At 46.4% G+C, this 14,406-nt stretch overlaps 3 non-coding genes and 26 pseudogenes across 3 annotated transcripts; all 29 read right to left on the minus strand.

Moving 5' to 3' along the window:
• Nucleotides 1–60: 60 nt before the first annotated feature.
• LOC148250384 (5S ribosomal RNA) lies at nucleotides 61–179 on the minus strand. The gene has a single exon (XR_015815887.1). It is a non-coding gene; the product is annotated as a 5S ribosomal RNA (ribosomal RNA).
• A 207-nt stretch (nucleotides 180–386) lies between these two features.
• On the minus strand, nucleotides 387–505 carry LOC148250385 (5S ribosomal RNA; annotated as a pseudogene).
• Nucleotides 506–1,387: 882 nt separating this feature from the next.
• On the minus strand, nucleotides 1,388–1,504 carry LOC148250386 (5S ribosomal RNA; annotated as a pseudogene).
• A 558-nt stretch (nucleotides 1,505–2,062) lies between these two features.
• Nucleotides 2,063–2,181, minus strand: LOC148250387 (5S ribosomal RNA; annotated as a pseudogene).
• Nucleotides 2,182–2,744: 563 nt separating this feature from the next.
• On the minus strand, nucleotides 2,745–2,863 carry LOC148250388 (5S ribosomal RNA; annotated as a pseudogene).
• Nucleotides 2,864–3,423: 560 nt separating this feature from the next.
• On the minus strand, nucleotides 3,424–3,542 carry LOC148250389 (5S ribosomal RNA). Its single transcript, XR_015815202.1, has one exon. It is a non-coding gene; the product is annotated as a 5S ribosomal RNA (ribosomal RNA).
• Nucleotides 3,543–3,747: 205 nt separating this feature from the next.
• LOC148250390 (5S ribosomal RNA) lies at nucleotides 3,748–3,866 on the minus strand (annotated as a pseudogene).
• A 559-nt stretch (nucleotides 3,867–4,425) lies between these two features.
• Nucleotides 4,426–4,544, minus strand: LOC148250391 (5S ribosomal RNA). Its single transcript, XR_015814466.1, has one exon. It is a non-coding gene; the product is annotated as a 5S ribosomal RNA (ribosomal RNA).
• Nucleotides 4,545–5,107: 563 nt separating this feature from the next.
• Nucleotides 5,108–5,226, minus strand: LOC148250392 (5S ribosomal RNA; annotated as a pseudogene).
• Nucleotides 5,227–5,435: 209 nt separating this feature from the next.
• On the minus strand, nucleotides 5,436–5,554 carry LOC148250393 (5S ribosomal RNA; annotated as a pseudogene).
• Nucleotides 5,555–5,758: 204 nt separating this feature from the next.
• On the minus strand, nucleotides 5,759–5,876 carry LOC148250394 (5S ribosomal RNA; annotated as a pseudogene).
• A 371-nt stretch (nucleotides 5,877–6,247) lies between these two features.
• Nucleotides 6,248–6,367, minus strand: LOC148250395 (5S ribosomal RNA; annotated as a pseudogene).
• Nucleotides 6,368–6,570: 203 nt separating this feature from the next.
• LOC148250396 (5S ribosomal RNA) lies at nucleotides 6,571–6,689 on the minus strand (annotated as a pseudogene).
• Nucleotides 6,690–6,894: 205 nt separating this feature from the next.
• Nucleotides 6,895–7,013, minus strand: LOC148250397 (5S ribosomal RNA; annotated as a pseudogene).
• A 563-nt stretch (nucleotides 7,014–7,576) lies between these two features.
• Nucleotides 7,577–7,695, minus strand: LOC148250398 (5S ribosomal RNA; annotated as a pseudogene).
• A 201-nt stretch (nucleotides 7,696–7,896) lies between these two features.
• On the minus strand, nucleotides 7,897–8,015 carry LOC148250399 (5S ribosomal RNA; annotated as a pseudogene).
• A 559-nt stretch (nucleotides 8,016–8,574) lies between these two features.
• LOC148250400 (5S ribosomal RNA) lies at nucleotides 8,575–8,693 on the minus strand (annotated as a pseudogene).
• A 562-nt stretch (nucleotides 8,694–9,255) lies between these two features.
• On the minus strand, nucleotides 9,256–9,374 carry LOC148250401 (5S ribosomal RNA; annotated as a pseudogene).
• A 558-nt stretch (nucleotides 9,375–9,932) lies between these two features.
• LOC148250402 (5S ribosomal RNA) lies at nucleotides 9,933–10,051 on the minus strand (annotated as a pseudogene).
• Nucleotides 10,052–10,612: 561 nt separating this feature from the next.
• On the minus strand, nucleotides 10,613–10,731 carry LOC148250403 (5S ribosomal RNA; annotated as a pseudogene).
• A 209-nt stretch (nucleotides 10,732–10,940) lies between these two features.
• LOC148250404 (5S ribosomal RNA) lies at nucleotides 10,941–11,059 on the minus strand (annotated as a pseudogene).
• A 204-nt stretch (nucleotides 11,060–11,263) lies between these two features.
• On the minus strand, nucleotides 11,264–11,381 carry LOC148250405 (5S ribosomal RNA; annotated as a pseudogene).
• A 917-nt stretch (nucleotides 11,382–12,298) lies between these two features.
• On the minus strand, nucleotides 12,299–12,417 carry LOC148250406 (5S ribosomal RNA; annotated as a pseudogene).
• A 209-nt stretch (nucleotides 12,418–12,626) lies between these two features.
• Nucleotides 12,627–12,745, minus strand: LOC148250407 (5S ribosomal RNA; annotated as a pseudogene).
• A 204-nt stretch (nucleotides 12,746–12,949) lies between these two features.
• Nucleotides 12,950–13,068, minus strand: LOC148250408 (5S ribosomal RNA; annotated as a pseudogene).
• Nucleotides 13,069–13,273: 205 nt separating this feature from the next.
• On the minus strand, nucleotides 13,274–13,392 carry LOC148250409 (5S ribosomal RNA; annotated as a pseudogene).
• A 205-nt stretch (nucleotides 13,393–13,597) lies between these two features.
• On the minus strand, nucleotides 13,598–13,716 carry LOC148250410 (5S ribosomal RNA; annotated as a pseudogene).
• Nucleotides 13,717–13,921: 205 nt separating this feature from the next.
• Nucleotides 13,922–14,040, minus strand: LOC148250411 (5S ribosomal RNA; annotated as a pseudogene).
• Nucleotides 14,041–14,249: 209 nt separating this feature from the next.
• On the minus strand, nucleotides 14,250–14,368 carry LOC148250412 (5S ribosomal RNA; annotated as a pseudogene).
• Nucleotides 14,369–14,406: the final 38 nt, after the last annotated feature.

The following is a 14,406-nucleotide window of genomic DNA, read 5'->3' on the forward strand; positions in this document are numbered from 1 at the left end:
TGAACCAGCGGTTTATAATTCCATTCGCGCGTAACGTCGAACAACCCATCCGAAAAAAAATAGGTGCAACACGAGGGCTTCCCAAGTGGTCACCCATCCGAGTACTACTCTCGCCCAAGCACACTTAACTGCGGAGTTCTGATGGGATCCGGTGCATTAGTGACGGTATGATCGCACCTGTTTAATTTCGCGCTGCAAATACATAAACTCCTTATCCTTTCTTCCCCCTCCCGTCATTTGTTTCCTTGTGCGTGCACACTACACCTCTCGTTCTCGTTCAAATATCAAGTAAAATGCCACGGCGCCGTGATTCACATTTGCGAATAAATCTGCGGACCATAATTAAAGTCGCGCGTAACATCGAACGGCACGTCAGAAAAAAAAAATGGGTGCAACATGAGAACTTCCCATGAGGTAACCCATCATTTAACTACTTTCGCCAAAGCACACTTAACTGCAGAGTTCTGATGGGATCCGGTGCTTTTGTGCTGGTGTGACCGCACCTGTTTAATTTCGTGCTGAAAATACATACACTCCTTCTTCCCTCCCCCCTCCCATCATTTGTTTCCTTGTGCGTTCACACTGCACCTCTCCTTCTCGTTCTAATATCGATTAAAATGCCCCTGATTCTTGACTCACATTTGCGTATAAACCAGCAGACCATAGTTCCAGTAGCGCGTAACGTCGAACGACACATCTGAAAAAAAATTGTTGCGATACGAGGACTTCCCAAGAGGTCACGTATCCGAGTACTACTCACGCCCAAGCACACTTAACTGCAGAGTTCTGATGGGATCGAGTGCATTAGTGCTGGTATGATGCCACTTGTTTAATTTTGCGCTTCAAATACATACACTCCTTCTCTTTTCTTCCTCCTCCCGTCATTTGTTTCCTTTTGCGTGCGCACTGCACCTCCCGTTCTCGTTCTAATATCAAGTAAAATGCCACGGCGCCGTGACTCACATTTGCAAATAAACCTGCGGACCATAAATCAAGTCGCGCGTAACGTCGAAAGAATCATCTGCAAAAAGATGGGTGCAACACGAGGACCTCCCAAGAAAATGGGTGAAATATAAGGACTTCGCAGGAGGTCACCAATCCGAGTACTTTTCTCGCCGAAGCACCCTTAACTGCGGAGTTCTGATAGAATCCGTTGCATTAGTGCTGGTATGATCCCTCATGTATCATTCTGCACTGTAAATACATACACTCTGTCTCCTTCCATCCCCCCTCCCGTCATTTGTTTCCTTGTGCGTGCACTCTGCATATCTCTTTCTCGTTCTAATTTCAAGTAATATGCCCCGGCACCGTGACTCACCTTTGCAATTGTACCAGCGGTTTATAATTCCATTCGCGCGTAACGTCGAACAAGCCATCCGAAAATATATAGGTGCAACACGAGGGCTTCCCAGGTTCACCCATCCGAGTACTACTCTCGGCCAAGCACACTTAACTGCGGAGTTCTGATGGGATCCGGAGCTTTAGTGCTGGTATGATCGCACCTGTTTAATTTTGTGCTGCAAATACATACACTCCTTCTCCTTTCTTCCCCCTCCTGTCCTTTGTTTTCTTGTGCGTTCACACTTCACATCTCGTTCTCGTTCTAATATCGATTAAAATGCCCCTGCTTCTTGACTCACATTTGCATATAAACCAGCAGACCCTAGTTCCAGACGCGCGTAACGTCGAACGACCCGTCTGAAAAAAAATTGGTGCGACATGAGGACTTCACAAGAAAATGGGTGAAATATAAGGACTTTGCAGGAGGTAACCCATGCTAGTACTACTCTCGCCCAAGCACCCTTACCTACGGAGTTCTGATAGAATCCGTTGCATTAGTGCTGGTATGATTGCACCTGTTTCATTTCGTGCTGAAAATACATACACTCCTTCTCCTTCCCTCCCCCTCCTATCAATTGTTTCCTTGTGCCTTCACACTGCACCTCTCCTTCTAGTTCTAATATCGATTAAAATGCCCTGCTTTTTGACTCATATTTGTGTATAAACCAGCGGACCCTAGTTCCAGTCGCGCTTAACGTCGAACGACCCGTCTGAAAAAAAATTGGTGCGACACGAGGACTTCTCAGGAGGTCACCCATCCGAGTACTACTCTCGCCCAAGCACAGTTAACTGCGGAGTTCTGATGGGATCCGGTGCATTAGCGCTGGTATGATCCCATCAGTTTAATTCCGCGCTGCAAATACATAAACTCCTTCTCCTTTCTTCCCCCTCCCGTCATTTGTTTCCTTGTGCGTGCGCACTGCACCTCCCGTTCTCGTTCTAATATCAAGTAAAATGCTACGGTGCCGTGACTCACATTTGCAAATAAACCTGAGGACCATAATTCAAGTCGCGCATATCGTCGAAAGAATCATCTGCAAAAAAATGGGTGCAACACGAGGACTTCCTAAGAAAATGGGTGAAATATAAGGACTTCGCAGGAAGTCACCCATCCTAGTGCTACTCTCCCCCAAGCACCCTTAACTTGCGGAGTTCTGATAGAATCCGTTGCATTGGTGCTGGTATGATTGCTCATGTTTCATTCTGCGCTGCAAATACGTACACTTTTTCTCCCTCCATCCCCCCTCCCGTCATTTGTTTCCTTGTGCGTGCTCTTTGCATCCCTCTTTCTCGTTCTAATATCAATTAAAATGCCCATGCTTCTTGACGCACATTTGCGTATAAACCAGTGGACCCTAGTTGCAGTCATGCGTAACGTCGAACGACTCGTCTGAAAAAAAAAATTAGTGCGACACGAGGACTTCCCAAGAGGTCACCCATCCGAGTACTACTCTCGCCCAAGCACACTTAACTGCAGAGTTCTGATGGGATCCAGTGCATTAGTGCTAGTATGATCGCAACTGTTTTATTTTGCGCTGCAAATACATAAACTCCTTCTCCTTTCTTCCCCCTCCCGTCATTTGTTTCCTTGTGCGTGCGCAATGCACCTCCCGTACTCGTTCTAATATCAAGTAAAATGCCACGGCGCCGTGACTCACATTTGCGGATAAACTTGCGGACCATAAATCAAGTCGCGCGTAACGTCGAAAGAATCATCTACAAAAAGATGGGTGCAACACGAGGACCTCCCAAGAAAATGGGTAAAATATAAGTACTTCGCAGGAGGTCACCCATCAGAGTACTTTTCTTGCCCAAGCACCCTTAACTGCGGAGTTCTGATAGAATCCGTTGCATTAGTGCTGGTATGATCCATCATGTTTCATTCTACACTGTAAATACATACACTCTTTCTCCTTCCATCCCCCTCCCGTCATTTGTTTCCTTGTGCGTGCACTCTGCATCTCTCTTTCTCGTTCTAATAACAAGTAATATGCCCCGGCACCGTGACTCACCTTTGCAAATGAACCAGCTATTTATAATTCCATTCGCACGTAACGTCGAACAACCCATCCGAAAAAAAAATAGGTGCAACACGAGGGCTTCCCAGGTGGACACCCATCCGAGTACTACTCTCGCCCAATCACACTTAACTGCGGAGTTCTAATGGGATCCGGAGCTTTAGTGCTGGTATGATCGCACCTGTTTAATTTCGCGCTGCAAATACATACACTCCTTCTCCTTTCTTCCCCCTCCCGTCATTTGTTTCCTTGTGCGTTCACACTTCATCTCTCATTCTTGTTCTAATATCGATTAAAATGCCCCTGCTTCTTGATTCACATTTGCATATAAACCAGCGGACCCTAGTTCAAGACGTGCGTAACGTCGAACGACTCGTCTGGAAAAAAATTGGTGCGACACGAGGACTTCCCAGGAGGTCAACCATCCGAGTACTAATCTCGCCCAAGCACACTTAACTACGGAGTTCTGATGGGATCTCGGGCTTTAGTGCTGGTATGATCGCACCTGTTTAGTTTCGCGCTGCAAATACATACACTCCTTCTCCTTTCTTCCCCCTCCCGTCATTTGTTTCCTTGTGCGTTCACACTTCACGTCTCATTCTCATTCTAATATCGACTAAAATTCCCCTGCTTCTTAACTCACATTTGCGTATAAACCAGCGGACCCTAGTTCCAGACGGGCGTAACGTCGAACGACCCGTCTGAAAAAAAATTGGTGCGACACGAGGACTTCACAAGAAAATGTATTAAATATAAGGACCTCACAGGAGGTAACCCATGCTAGTACTACTCTCGCCCAAGCACCCTTACCTACGGAGTTCTGATAGAATCCGTTGCATTAGTGCTGGTATGATCGCACTTGTTTCATTTCATGCTGAAAATACATACACTCCTTCTCCTTCCCTTCCCCTCCCATCAATTGTTTCCTTGTGCGTTCACACTGCACCTCTCCTTCTCGTTCTAATATCGATTAAAATGCCCCTGCTTCTTGACTAAAATTTGCGTATAAACCAGCGGACCCTAGTTCCAGTCGCGCGTAACGTCGAACGACCCGTCTGAAAAAAAATTGGTGCGACACGAGGACTTCCCAGGAGGTCACCCATCCGAGTACTACTCTCGCCCAAGCACACTTAACTGCGGAGTTCTGATGGGATCTGGTGCATTAGTGCTGGTATGATCGCACCCATTTAATTTTGCGCTGCAAATACATAAACTCCTTCTCCTTTCTTCGCACTCCCGTCATTTGTTTAATTGTGCGTGCACATTGCACCTCCCGTGCTCGTTCTAATATCAAGTAAAATGCTACGGTGCCGTGACTCACATTTGCGAATAAACCTGACGACCATAATTCAAGTCGCGCGTATCGTCGAAAGAATCATCTGCAAAAAAATGGGTGCAACACGAGGACTTCCTAAGAAAATGGGTGAAATATAAGGACTTCGCAGGAGGTCACCCATCCTAGTGCTACTCTCGCCCAAGCACCCTTAACTTGCGGAGTTCTGATCGAATCCGTTGCATTGGTGCTGGTATGATTGCTCATGTTTCATTCTGCGCTGCAAATACATACACTTTTTCTCCCTCCATCCCCCCTCCCGTCATTTGTTTTCTTGTGCGTGCACTCTGCATCTCTCATTCTCGTTCTAATATCGATTAAAATGTCCCTGCTTCTTGACTCCAATGTGCGTATAAACCAGTGGACCCTAGTTCCAGTCGCGCGTAACGTCGAACGGCCCGTCTGAAAAAAAAAATTCGTGCGACACGAGGACTTCCCAGGAGGTCACCCACCAGAGTACTACTCTCGCCCAAGCACACTTAACTGCGGAGTTCTGATTGGATCCGGTGCATTAGTGCTGGTATGATCGCACCTGTTTAATTTTGCGCTGCAAATACATAAACTGCTTCTCCTTTCTTCCGCCTCCCGTCATTTGTTTCCTTGTGCGTGCGCACTGCACCTCTCGTTGTCGTTCAAATATCATGTAAAATGCCACGGCGCCGTGACTCACATTTGCGAATAAATCTGCGGACCATAATTAAAGTCGCGCATAACGTCGAACGGCACATTTGAAAAATAGAAAATGGGTGCAACACGAGAACTTCCCACGAGGTAACCCATCATTGTACTACTTTCGCCAAAGCACACTTAACTGCAAAGTTCTGATGGGATCCGGTGCATTTGTGCTGGTGTGACCGCACCTGTTTAATTTCGTGCTTAAAATACATACACTCCTTCTTCCCTCCCGCCCTCCTATCATTTGTTTCCTTGTGCGTTCACACTGCACCTCTCCTTCTCGTTCTAATATCGATTAAAATGCCCCTGATTCTTGACTCACATTTGCGTATAAACCAGCAGACCATAGTTCCAGTCGCACGTAACGTCGAACGACCCATCTGAAAAAAAATTATTGCGATACGAGGACTTCCCAAAAGGTCAACCATCCGAGTACTACTCTCACCCAAGCACACTTAACTGAAGAGTTCTAATGGGATCCAGTGCATTAGTGCTGGTATGATGCCACTTGTTTAATTTTGCGCTTCAAATACATACACTCCTTCTCTTTTCTTCCTCATCCCGTCATTTGTTTCCGTGTGCGTGCGCACTGCACCTCCCTTACTCATTCTAATATCAAGTAAAATGCCACAGCGCCGTGACTCACATTTGCGAATAAACCTGCGAACCATAAATCAAGTCGCGCATAACGTCGAAAGAATCATCTGCAAAAAGATGGGTGCAACACGAGGACCTCCCAAGAAAATGGGTGAAATATAAGGACTTCGCAGGAGGTCACCCATCCGAGTACTTTTCTCGCCTAAGCACCCTTAGCTGCGGAGTTCTGATAGAATCTGTTGCATTAGTGCTGGTATGATCCCTCATGTTTCATTCTGCACTGCAAATACATACACGAGGACTTCCCTGGAGGTCACCCATCCAAGTACTACTCTCGCCCAAGCACACTTAACTGCGGAGTCATGATGGGATCCGGTGAATTAGTGGTGGTATGATCGCATCCGTTTAATTCCGCGCTGCAAATACATAAACTCCTTCTCCTTTCTTCCCCCTCCCGTCATATGTTTCCTTGTGCGTGCGCTCTGCATATCTCTTTCTCGTTCTAATATCAAGTAATATGCCCTAGCATCGTGACTCATCTTTGCAAATGAACCAGCGGTTTATAATTCCATTCGCGCGTAACGTCGAACAACCCATCCGAAAAAATAGGTGAAACACGAGGGCTTCCCAAGTGGTCACCCATCCGAGTACTACTCTCGCCCAAGCATACTTAACTGCGGAGTTCTGATGGGATCTGGGGCTTTAGTGCTGGTATGATCGCACCTATTTAATTTCGCGCTGCAAATACATACACTCCTTCTCCTTTCTTCCCCGTCCGGTCATTTGTTTCCTTGTGCGTTCACACTTCACCTCTCATTCTCATTCTAATATCGATTAAAATGCCCCTGCTTCTTGACTCACATTTGCGTATAAACCAGCGAACCCTAGTTCCAGTCGCGCGTAACGTCGAACGACCCGTCTGAAAAAAAATTGGTGCGACACGAGGACTTCCCAAGAGGTCACCCATCCGAGTACTAATCTTGCCCAAGCACACTTCACTGCGGAGTTCTGATGGGATCTGGTGCATTAGTGCTGGTATGATCGCACCTGTTTAATTTTGCGCTGCAAATACATAAACTCATTCCCCTTTCTTCCCCCTCCCGTCATTTGTTTCCTTGTGCGTGCACACTGCACCTCCCGTTCTCGTTCTAATTTCAAGTAAAATGCTACAGCGCCGTGACTCACATTTGCGAATAAACCTGAGGACCATAATTCAAGTCGCGCGTAACGTCGAAAGAATCATCTGCAAAAAAATGGGTGCAACACGAGGACTTCACAAGAAAATGGGTGAAATATAAGGACTTCGCAGGAGGTAACCCATGCTAGTACTACTCTCGCCTAAGCACCCTTACCTACGGAGTTCTGATAGAATCCGTTGCATTAGTGCTGGTATGATCGCACCTGTTTTATTTCACGCTGCAAATACATACACTCCTTCTCCTTTCTTCCCCCTCCCGTCATTTGTTTCCTTGTGCGTGCGCGATGCACCTCTCGTTCTCGTTCAAATATCAAGTAAAATGCCACGGCGCCGTGACTCACATTTGCGAATAAATCTGCGGACCATAATTAAAGTCGCGCGTAACGTCGAACGTCACATCTGAAAAAAAGAAAATGGGTGCAACACGAGAACTTCCCGGGAGGTAACCCATCATTGTACTACTTTCGCCAAAGCACACTTAACTGAGGAGTTCTGATGGGATCCGGTGCATTTGTGCTGGTGTGACCGCACCTGTTTAATTTCGTGCTGAAAATACATACACTCCTTCCCTCCCCCCCTCCCATCATTTGTTTCCTTGTGCGTTCACACTGCACCTCTCCTTCTCGTTCTAATATCGATTAAAATACCCCTGATTCTTGACTCACATTTGCGTATAAATTAGCGGACCATAGTTCCAATCGCGCGTAACGTCGAACGACCCGTCTGAAAAAAAAAAGGTGCAACACAAGGACTTCCCAGGAGGTCACCCATTCGAGTAGTACTCTCGTCCAAGCACACTTAACTACGGAGTTCTGAAGGGATCCAGTGCATTAGTTCTGGTATGATCGCACACGTTTAATTCTGCGCTGCAAATACATAAACTCGTTCTCCTTTCTTCCCCCTCCCGTTATTTGTTTCCTTGTGCGTGCGCACTGCACCTCCCATGCTCGTTCTAATATCAAGTAAAATACTACGGTGCCGTGACTCACATTTGCGAATAAACTTGAGGACCATAATTCAAGTCGCGTGTAACGTCGAAAGAATCATTTGCAAAAAAATGCGTGCAACACGAGGACTTCACAAGAAAATGGGTGGAATATAAGGACTTCGCAGGAGGTAACCCATGCTAGTACTACTCTCCCCCAAGCATCCTTACCTACGGAGTTCTGATAGAATCCGTTGCATTAGTGCTGGTATGATCGCACTTGTTTCATTTCGTGCTGAAAATACATACATTCCTTCTCCTTCCCTCCCCCTCCCATCAATTGTTTCCTTGTGCATTCACACTGCCCCTCTCTTTCTCGTTCTAATATCGATTAAAATGCCTCTATTTCTTGACTCACATTTGCGTATAAACCAGCGGATCCCAGTTCCAGTGGCGCATAACGTCGAACGACCCGTCTGAAAAAAAATTAGTGCGACACGAGGACTTCCCAGGAGGTCACCCATCCGAGTACTACTCTCGCCCAAGCACACTTAATTGCGGAGTTCTGATGGGATCCGGTGCATTAGCGCTGGTATGATCCCATCAGTTTAATTCCGCGCTGCAAATACATAAACTCTTTGTCCTTTCATCCCCCTCCCGTCATTTGTTTCCTTGTGCGTTCACACTGCACCTCCCGTGCTCGTTCTAATATCAAGTAAAATGCTACAGTGCCGTGACTCACATTTGCGAATAAACCTGACGACCATAATTCAAGTCGCGCGTATCGTCGAAAGAATCATCTGCAAAAAAATGGGTGCAACACGAGGACTTCCTAAGAAATGGGTGAAATATAAGGACTTCGCAGGAGGTCACCCATCCTAGTGCTACTCTCGCCCAAGCACCCTTAACTTGCGGAGTTCTGATAGAATCTGTTGCATTGGTGCTGGAATGATTGCTCATGTTTCATTCTGCGCTGCAAATACATACACTTTTTCTCCCTCCATCCACCCTCCCGTCATTTGTTTCCTTGTGCATGCACTCTGCATCTCTCATTCTCGTTCTAATATCGATTAAAATGCCCCTGCTTCTTGACTCACATTTGCGTATAAACCAGTGGACCCTAGTTCCAGCCGCGCGTAACGTCGAATGATCCGTCTGACAAAAAAAATTAGTGCGACACGAGGACTTCCCAGGAGGTCACCCATCCGAGTACAAATCTTGCCCAAGCACACTTCACTGCGGAGTTCTGATGGGATCTGGTGCATTAGTGCTGGTATGATCGCACCTGTTTAATTTTGCGCTGCAAATACATAAACTCATTCCCATTTCTTCCCCCTCCCGTCATTTGTTTCCTTGTGCGTGCGAACTGCACCTCCCGTTCTCGTTTTAATATCAAGTAAAATGCTACAGTGCCGTGACTCATATTTACGAATAAACCTGAGGACCAAAATTCAAGTCGCGCGTAACGTCGAAAGAATCATCTGCAAAAAAATGGGTGCAACACGAGAACTTCACAAGAAAATGGGTGAAATATAAGGACTTCGCAGGAGGTAACCCATGCTTGTACTACTCTCGTCCAAGCACCCTTACCTACGGAGTTCTAATAGAATCCGATGCATTAGTGCTGGTATGATCGCACCTGTTTCATTTCGTGCTGAAAATACATACACTCCTTCTCCTTCCCTCCCCCTCCCATCAATTGTTTCCTTGTGCGTTCACACTGCACCTCTCCTTCTCGTTCTAATATTGATTAAAATGCCCCTGCTTCTTGACTCACATTTGCGTATAAACAAGCGGACCATAGTTCCAGTCGCGCGTAACGTCGAACGACCCGTCTGAAAAAAATTGGTGCGACATAAGGACTTTCCAGGAGGTCACCCGTCCGAGTACTACTCTTGCCCAAACACACTTAACTGCAGAGTTCTGATGGGATCCAGTGCATTAGTGCTGGTATGATCGCACCGGTTTAATTCCGCGCTGCAAATACATAAACTCCTTCTCCTTTCTTCCCCCTCCCGTCATTTCTTTCCTTGTGCGTGCACACTGCACCTCCCGTGCTCGTTCTAATATCAAGTAAAATACTACGGTGTCGTGGCTCACATTTGCGAATAAACCTGAGGACCATAATTCAAGTCGCGCGAAACGTCGAAAGAATCATCTGCATAAAAATGGGTGCAACACGAGGACTTTACAAGAAAATAGGTGAAATATAAGGACTTCGCAGGAGGTAACCCATGCTAGTACTACTCTCGCCCAAGCACCCTTACCTATGGAGTTCTGATAGAATCCGATGCATTAGTGCTGGTATGATCGCACCTGTTTCATTTCGTGCTGAAAATACATACACTCTTTCTCCTTCCCTCCCCCTCCCGCCATTTGTTTCCTTGTGCGTGCACTCTGCATCTCTCTTTCTCATTCTAATATCGATTAAAATGCCCCTGCTTCTTGACTCACATTTGCGTATAAACCAGTGGACCCTAGTTGCAGTCGCGCATAACATCGAATGACCGGTCTGAAAAAAAAAATTAGTGCGACACGAGGACTTCCGAGGAGGTCACCCATCCGAGTATTACTCTCGCCCAAGCACACTTAACTGCGGAGTTCTAATGGGATACGGTGCATTAGTGCTAGTATGATCGCACCTGTCTAATTTTGCGCTGCAAATACATAAACTCCTTCTCCTTTCTTCCTCCTCCCGTCATTTGTTTCCTTGTGCGTGCGCAATGCACCTCACGTTCTCGTTCAAATATCAAGTAAAATGCCACGGCGCCGTGACTCACATTTGCGAATAAATCTGCGGATCATAATTAAAGTCGCGCGTAACGTCGAACGGCATATCTGAAAAATAGAAAATGGGTGCAACACGAGAACTTCCCACGAGGTAACCCATCATTGTACTACTTTCGCCAAAGCACACTTAACTGCGGAGTTCTGATGGGATCCGGTGCATTTGTGCTGGTGTGACCGCACCTGTTTAATTTCGTGCTTAAAATACATACACTCCTTTTTCCCTACCCCCCTCCCATCATTTGTTTCCTTGTGCGTTCACACTGCACCTCTCCTTCTCGTTCTAATATCGATTAAAATGCCCCTGATTCTTGACTCACATTTGCGTATAAAGCAGCGGACCATAGTTCTAGTCGCGCGTAACGTCGTACGACCCATCTGAAAAAAAATTGTTGCGATACAAGGACTTCCCAAGAGGTCACCCATCCGAGTACTACTCTCGCCCAAGCACACTTAACTGCAGATGTCTGATGGGATCAAGTGCATTAGTGCTGGTATGATGCCACTTGTTTAATTTTGCGCTTCAAATACATACACTCCTTCTCTTTTCTTCCTCCTCCCGTCATTTGTTTCTTTGTGCGTGCGCACTGCACCTCCCGTACTCGTTCTAATATCAAGTAAAATGCCACGGCACCGTGACTCACATTTGCGAATAAACCTGCGGACCATAAATCAAGCCGCGCGTAACGTCGAAAGAATCATCTGCAAAAAGATGGGTGCAACACGAGAACCTCCCAAGAAAATGGGTGAAATATAAGGACTTCGCAGGAGGTCACCCATCCGAGTACTTTTCTCACCCAAGCATCCTTAACTGCGGAGTTCTGATAGAATCCGTTGCATTAGTGCTGGTATGATCCCTCATGTTTCATTCTGCACTGCAAATACATACACTCTTTCTCCTCCCATCCCCCCTCCCGTCATTTGTTTCCTTGTGCGTGCGCACTGCACCTCCCGTGCTCATTCTAATATCAAGTAAAATACTACGGTGTCGTGGCTCACATTTACGAATAAACCTGAGGACCATAATTCAAGTCGCGCGTAACGTCGAAAGAATCATCTGCAAAAAAATGGGTGCAACACGAGGACTTTACAAGAAAATGGGTGAAATATAAGGACTTCGCAGGAGGTAACCCATGCTAGTACTACTCTCGCCCAAGCACCCTTACCTATGGAGTTCTGATAGAATCCGATGCATTAGTGCTGGTATGATCGCACCTGTTTCATTTCGTGCTGAAAATACATACACTCTTTCTCCTTCCCTCCCCCTCCCGTCATTTGTTTCCTTGTACGTGCACTCTGCATCTCTCTTTCTCGTTCTAATATAGATTAAAATGCCCCTGCTTCTTGACTCACATTTGCGTATAAACCACTGGACCCTAGTTGCAGTCGCGCATAACGTCCAACGACCGGTCTGTTAAAAAAAATTAGTACGACACGAGAACTTCCTAGGAGGTCACCCATCCGGGTATTACTCTCGCCCAAGCACACTTAACTGCGGAGTTCTAATGGGATTCGGTGCATTAGTGCTAGTATGATCGCACCTGTTTAATTTCGCGCTGCAAATACATAAACTCCTTCTCCTTTCTTCCCCCTCCCGTCATTTGTTTCCTTGTGCGTGCGCAATGAACCTCACGTTCTCGTTCAAATATCAAGTAAAAAGCCATGGCGCCGTGACTCACATTTGCGAATAAATCTGCGAACCACAATTAAAGTCGCGCGTAACGTCGAACGGCACATCTGAAAAAAAGAAAATGGGTGCAACACGAGAACTTCCCAGGAGGTAACCCATTATTGTACTACTTTCGCCAAAGCACACTTAACTGCGGAGTTCTGATGGGATCCGGTGCATTTGTGCTGGTGTGACCGCACCTGCTTAATTTCGTGCTGAAAATACATACACTCCTTCTTCCCTACCCCCCTCCCATCATTAGTTTCCTTGTGTGTTCACACTGCATCTCTCCTTCTCGTTCTAATATCGATTAAAATGCCCCTGATTCTTGACTCACATTTGCGTATAAACCAGCGGACCATAGTTCCAGTCGCGCGTAACGTCAAACGACCCCTCTGAAAAAAAATTGTTGCGATACGAGGACTTCCCAAGAGGTCACACATCCGAGTACTGCTCTCGCCCAAGCACACTTCACTGCGGAGTTCTGATGGGATCCGGTGCATTAGTGCTGGTATGATCGCACCTGTTTAATTTTGCACTGCAAATACATAAACTCATTCCCCATTCTTCCCCCTCCCGTCATTTGTTTCCTTGTGCGTGCGCACTGCACCTCCCATTCTCGTTCTAATATCAAGTAAAATGCTACAGCGCTGTGACTCACATTTGCGAATAAACATGAGGACCATAATTCAAGTCGCACGTAACGTTGAAAGAATCATCTGCAAAAAAATGGGTGCAACACGAGGACTTCCCAAGTGGTCACCCAACCGAGTACTACTCTCGCCCAAGCACACTTAACTGCGGAGTTATGATGGGAACTGTTGCATTAGTGCGTGTATGATCGCACCTGATTAATTTCGCGCTGCAAATACATAAACTCCTTCTCCCTTTTTCTCCCTCCCGTCATTTGTTTCCTTGTGCGTGCACTCTGCATCTCTCTTTCTCGTTCTAATATCAAGTAATATGCCCCGGCACCGTGACTCACCTTTGCAAATGAACCAGCGGTTTATAATTCCATTCGTGCCTAACGTCGAACAACCCATTCGAAAAAAAATAGGTGCAACACGAGGGCTTCCCAGGTGGTCACCCATCCGAGTACTACTCTCGCCTAAGCACACCTAACTGCGGAGTTTTGATGGGATCCGAGGCTTTAGTCCTGGTATGATCGCACCTGTTTAATTTCGCGCTGCAAATACATACACTCCTTCTCCTTTCTTCCCCCTCCCGTCATTTGTTTCCTTGTGCGTTCACACTTCACCTCTCATTCTCGTTCTAATATCGATTAAAATGCCCCTGCTTCTTGACTCACATTTGCGTATAAACCAGCGGACCCTAGTTCCAGACGCGCGTAACGTCGAACGACCCGTCTGAAAAAAAATTGGTGTGACAAGAGGACTTCCCAGGAGGTCACCCATACGAGTACTAATCTCGCCCAAGCACAATTCACTGCGGAGTTCTGATGGGATCCGGTGCATTAGTGCTGGTATGATCGCACCTGTTTAATTTTGCGCTGCAAATACATAAACCCATTCCCATTTCTTCCCCCTCCCGTCATTTGTTTCCTTGTGCGTGCGCACTGCACCTCCCGTTATCGTTCTAATATCAAGTAAAATGCTACAGCGCCGTGACTCACATTTGCGAATAAACCTGAGGACCATAATTCAAGTCGCGCGTAACGTCGAACGGGAAATCTGAAAAAAAGAAAATGGGTACAACACGAGAACTTCCCAGGAGGTAACCCATCATTGTACTACTTTCGCCAAAGCACACTTAACTGCGGAGTTCTAATGGGATCCGGTGCATTTGTGCTGGTGTGACCGCACCTGTTTAATTTTGTGCTGAAAATACATACACTCCATCTTC

Source organism: Carica papaya, chromosome 8 (assembly GCF_054855325.1).
Source record: "Carica papaya isolate Zhongbai chromosome 8, ASM5485532v1, whole genome shotgun sequence".
Taxonomy (NCBI): Eukaryota; Viridiplantae; Streptophyta; class Magnoliopsida; order Brassicales; family Caricaceae; genus Carica; species Carica papaya.